At 44.4% G+C, this 6,000-nt stretch overlaps 1 protein-coding gene across 5 annotated transcripts in view; it reads right to left on the bottom strand.

Moving 5' to 3' along the window:
• Window positions 1-6,000, bottom strand: part of ankrd11 (ankyrin repeat domain 11) — a 184,426-nt gene that overhangs the window by 135,172 nt on the left and 43,254 nt on the right. The window lies entirely within an intron of this gene.

The raw sequence follows: 6,000 nt of genomic DNA, 5'->3' as shown, positions 1-6,000 counted from the left end.
TGCTGTTCACAAATGCTCTCCATCCAACCTCACTGAGCTCGAGCTTACAGCTGTAATCGCAGCAAAAGGTGGCGCTACAAAGTATTAACTTAAGGGGGCTGAATAATTTTGCACGCCCAATTTTTCAGTTTTTGATTTGTTAAAAAAGTTTGAAATATCCAATAAATGTCGTTCCACTTCATGATTGTGTCCCACTTGTTGTTGATTCTTCACAAAAAAATACAGTTTTATATCTTTATGTTTGAAGCCTGAAATGTGGCAAAAGGTCGCAAAGTTCAAGGGGGCCGAATACTTTCGCAAGGCACTGTGTGTGTGTGTGTGTGTGTGTGTGTGTGTGTGTGTGTGTGTGTGTGTGTGTGTGTGTGTGTGTGTGTGTGTGTGTGTGTGTGTGTGTGTGTGTGTGTGTGTGTGTGTGTGTGTGTGTGTGTGTGTGTGTGTGTGTGTGTGTGTATGTATGTATATATATATATATATATATATATATATATATATATATATATATATATATATTTATTACACACACAACCATTTTTTTAAATCTAAATATATTTTAGATTTGAGTTTCTTCAAAGTAGCCACCCTTTGCCTTGATGACAGCTTTGCACACTCCTGGCATTCTCTCAACCAGGTTCACCTAAAATGCTTTTCCAACAGTATTATTATATATAGTCCCGAAGGCGAAGGTTCACCTTCCAACACGACAACCACCCTAAGCACACAGCCAAGACAATGCAGGAGTGGCTTCGGGACAAGTCTCTGAACCTCCTTCAGTTGCCCAGCTAGAGCCCAGACTTGAAACCGATCAAACATCTCTGGAGATACCTGAAAATAGCTGTGCAGCGACGCTCCCCATCCAACCTGACAGAAGAATGGGAGAAACTCCCCAAATACAGTTGTGCCAAGCTTGTAGTGTCATACCCAAGAAGACTCTAGGCTATAATCGCTGCCAAAAGCACTACAAAAAAGTACAAAAGTAAAGAGTCTGAATACTTATGTAAATGTGATAGTTTTTGCTTTGTCATTATGACGTAGTGCGTGTAGATTGAGGAGGGAAAAACAATTGAATCCATTTTAGAATAAGGCTGTAAGGTAACAAAATGTGGAAAAAGTCAAAGGGGTCTGAATACTTTCTGAACGCACTGCATCTACACTTAACATATAAACAACCTCCAAACTACAGCAGCACTCAGGCTTGTGTGGGTGATTATCACAACCTGCCAGGATTGGCAGTCCCATAGGGCGGTGCACAATTGGGGTAGGCCATCATTGTAAATAACAATGTTCTTAAATGACTTGCCTTGTTAAATAAAAGGTTAAATGAAGAAAAGAAAAAAAGATTTTGATGTAGAGCAATTACACAGGAAGCACAGATAAACCACATTTTTCTTCCCGAGAAGGAGAGAAAGAGAGAAGGAGAGAAAAAGAGAAGGAGAGAGAGATGGAATTAAAATATGATAATTGCCGTACTATTTCAGTCCAGATTATATCAGCTATTCCGGTGTTGTGGGTCTCTCCTGGGACTACCATGACAAACAAGGCGAATGTGGAGTACTCTGAACCCAGAGGGACATGCCATTTTGACAGGAACACATTCCTAGCTGAGGGAAATAGTAAGAGCTGGTCAAAGAGCTGCTTGAGAAGCAGAGGGGAAGTTGTTGTTGTTGCAGCAGCAGCTGGGGAAACATGGTAGTTCCCCCAACAACGCAACATTCAAAATGACCTTGCACAACTGTTACAAATAGCCTACCGAATAATAAAGCACATGATGCGCTGGATGGAATGAGGGGGAGTTTTCTAATTTAGACAAAAAATAAATAACTCCTCGTGGGCCATGTCTACGGCAAAGGAGGGCAAATGAGGTAAACAGAAACTAGGTATTTGGCAATGCCACTCTGTATCCTTGAAGAATGCGAGACTTAATAAGGAAAGTTAACTTCAATTAATGTTGTAGTTTTGCTTAACTAGAATACTGCTGTATCAGTATAAGAAGAACTACAGCACAACACTCTGAACCCCAGAATCCATCAGGAGAAGCAGGGCTGCCACTGGAGAGAGTCCAGTCCATTTCTTCAGAAACCTCTGGCATAAAAACACACACACATGCAATCCCTGCTCTCCCCTTCACTGCTTCTTTCAGAGTGGAAGTCAAAATTCCGAGCTTCACTAAATCCAAGTCAAACACAAGAGGCGGTGACAAGGGTAGCAAACCATGTCCAAGACAGACACGGTAGGTTCTTGGCAGGCACCATTGCAAGGAAGCAGACAACTTAATCTGAAAAGTAAACCACACCAAAACAGAAACCCTTCAATCTGGAGCTAATGTGAGGCCTTCTGTCCTCTGGGTTCTGGACCGGAGGCTGGGCGAGAGCCATTTACTTGGGCCCTATAGCAATGGGCTCCATGGCCCAAGTGTTCCACCTCATCAGTCACACCATGCATCATCAACAGCTCCAGCCATCACCGTTCCAATCCAGGCCTCAAATGAACAGAGACCGAGAGCTGCTTTCTGTTCCCCAAACAATAACAGAATGTGTGGGGGACATAAAGCCTCCCTGGCGATCATTGGGAGGTCATTAAGTCTTAGTCAGAGGTCACCAGAAAAAACACTTTTGTCCAGAGAGCCTTGAGAAGTGAAATGAGAACAAAAGCAGGACAATGAGAGAGAGGAGAGAGTCCCCCTACAGCCCTGCATCAGGTTGGCTCAGGTTGAATAATGCACAGCCTCCCTTCCCCACCAAACAAAAAGGAGAAGCCAAGCCAAGCCTAAACAGCCCAGAGGACGCCGTGGACGGCCAAAAGGGTGAGGTTGGGGCCTCGGGGGGGCCTATAGCGTGGCCCTTTGTTAAGAAGCAGCAAGAGATGGTATCACCGACTATAGCTTACTCGAAGATTAAACCATGGATTGAAATGACTGTTTGGCTGATATTCTCTTCACTGATGAGTAAAGCTAGTATTCATTACAGAACCAGAAAGAGCTGCTGCCAGATAACAGCATTGGTCATATGGCAGTGCAACAGATGGAGACTATCTGGAAAGGGAACACAATCTAAAGACACAACCCTGAATTCCCTGTCTGTAGGCAGTGGACACCTACAGACCGAGCAACACACTAGGGCTTCTCCAAAAGAGAGATTAATCTGCATGTGATGAAACCCGCTTCCCACCTTGTAATCTCCTCAGGTTCCCACTTGCAGGGTGCAGGTCGTCACAGAGCCTGCCACCTCTCATCAATTACCCTGGAGTTTGTATTGATCCTCCCAGAGGGGCTTCTATTTAAAGCACTGGGGCCAGGAGGGAGAGAGAAACAATCAAAACAGTTGGCTGAGCAAAAATGGATTAACAAGTAACAAGGGGCCTGGCCCTAGATCTGCATTTGGAGATAGCAGGTGAGCATGCTTAGGCCTAGTATATGTAGACCAGAGATTCTCAGTAGCAGGGTAGTCAGATTCAAACTAAGCCCATGTTTACCGCCCACTGAGACAGACTTTTCGCTCACAGACAGCGGTCATCTGACCAAGTTGGCAGGCAGCCAGTGGTTATCACAGGGGTGTGATGTGTCTTCATTTCCATAAACCTGGAGCGGCAGTACACCAGGCCCTTTCTCCGCAGGAGAGAGGAGAGGGAGCTGGAGTGTGAGAGAGCAGATAGGGGGACCGAGAGAGAGAGGATGAGGGAGCACACTGTTGCCCCCCAGGGAGACGGCCATATGTCATCCTGACCACTTCTCATCAGACACTGATGGTCCGCCATAGTGGATATGACATGGCTTGGATGAACACGGAGGTGGCTAGAGCGAGCCATGAGAGAGTTCCTTCCTTCCTGCCTGGACAGACAGGCCCGTGAGAGGCGTGGGAAGGGTTAAGTCCGAGAAGGCCCATCTGCTGCCTCGTCTGTTCCCCTGCTTGGCTCCGTCAGAGAGCATGGAACACAGAGATGCTCAGTGACTCGATCCCCCCCCCCCCCCCCCCCGCTCTTTATCACCATCTCTGTGAACAGCTGAACAACAACTCAGTCCAAAACATCAATCTACTGCTCTGTTTCTCAGGATCTATCTATATCCCCATTATACTGGCCCTAAGGGCATCCTACACAGCAGGAGCAATGAGTTAGCCAGATAAACTTGACTAACTATTCTGAAATAACTTCTATTTTTTGGAAAGATCAGCTTGAAATGGGCATGGTCTAATTGACTCAACAACCAAAAAACGCATATCTAAGTTTAGCTTTCTTAATGAACTGGTTAACTCATTGATCCTGCTTTGTTGTATGCCCCTCTGTCGTAAGAAGGTCCATTCCAACCCAGAGTGCTAAAGGCTTATGACAGGGCAACACATTTTGTTTACATCAAAGGAGGTAGATGGAAAGTGCAGAGCTTTACATTATTTTTATTTCAATAGTTTTTGTATTAACAAACAGACCCCCAACTTTACAGAATGTAACGAGGCACTTTAAGCAATACCCCTCCCCCTTAGCTAAAATGGAAACTTAGTGAGATGGGGGACATCTTAACATAAAACAGCAATTACAATTCCAAGCAGGAATTCTCCCCAGCATACAAGCCTGGGCCGATTCAGAGCTGATTCCAGTCGGCCAGCTGGAGTGAATCAAAGCCAGGAGAAGAGATGGGGGGCACACACACACACACACACACAGGGCCAACATGATGTGTCTGCTGTCTGTCGCTGTGAGCCCACTGGTAGAGGAACACCTGGATCCGGAGAGACAGAGCAAAGAGAAGCCCGGGCCTGCTAACCCTCTATGTTTCTCTGCATGCACAGGCCAGGACACACAACAGGCAACAACAACAAAAATGCCCTGCACCCCTCGCAACAGAAAAGGAAACACGCGCTTTTAGATTTCATTCAGATAGTCGTTTAAAACAGGCAGGCACAAAAAAAATAAAAAAAATGCTTCATTGGTTGTGTACAGATATGAGACCGAGCGTCATATTTAGAGGACCAACCACATCATGGAGACAGAGGCTGCACCAACACTACACTGACAACTGAGGTGGTAGCTGGTGGTAATGCAGCTGGCCTCGAGGAGGAATTCACAGGAGGAGGAAGTCTATGAAATCAAATCTTATTTATCACATGTTCTAAACGGGTGTAGACCAACCAGCTGTCAGAGCAGCTCACAGATCACTGCACCTGTACATAGCCCATCTATCTACCTACCTCATCCCCATACTGTATTTATTTATATATTTTCCTCCTTTGCACCCCAGTATCTCTACTTGCACATTTATCTCTACTTGCCGATCTACCATTCCAGTGTTTAATTGCTATATTGTAATTACTTCGCCACCATGGCCTATTTATTTCCTTAACTTACCTAATTTGCACTCACTGTATATAGACTTTTTGTTTTCTTTTGTTCTACTGTATTATTGACTGTATGTTTTGTTCATTCCAAGTGTAACTCTGTTGTTGTATGTGTCGAATTTCTATGCTTTATCTTGGCCAGGTCGCAGTTGCAAATGAGAACTTGTTCTCAACTAGTGGTAGGCTAGGTTAAATAAAGGTGAAATAAATAAAATTAATAATAATAATAAACTGTGAAATGCTTACTTACGGGTCCTTTTCCAATAACGCAAAGTTTAAAAATATCAAATAAAAAGTGACACGAGGAATAAACACAGTGAATGATGAGTTAAAAATAACAGCTATATACAGGGAGTACTGAGTCAATGGGCAGGGGTATGAGGTAACTACCGGTATGTACATATAGGTACAGGATAGATAATAAACAGAGCAGTAGCAGCAGCGTATGTGGTGAATGCTAAAGTGTGTGTGTGTGTATGTTGGGGTGTGTGTGTGTTGGGTGTGTGTGTGTGTGTGTGTGTGTTGGGTGTGTGTGTGTGTTGGGTGTGTGTGTGTTTTCAGAGAATCAGTGCAAGAGTGTTAGAACAGGTATTAACCAAACGGAGGTACAGGGAGCCTAGTCAAATACTTAAATACTTAACATCCAATCACATTAACCGTTCGTGGGAGACCTTCA

The sequence above is a fragment of the Oncorhynchus mykiss genome, chromosome 6 (genome assembly GCF_057628025.1).
Source record: "Oncorhynchus mykiss isolate SJ-2025 chromosome 6, ASM5762802v1, whole genome shotgun sequence".
NCBI classification, from domain to species: Eukaryota; Metazoa; Chordata; class Actinopteri; order Salmoniformes; family Salmonidae; genus Oncorhynchus; species Oncorhynchus mykiss.
Note: the sequence above shows the minus strand (reverse complement) of the source record. Positions and strands in the feature narration are given on the sequence as shown.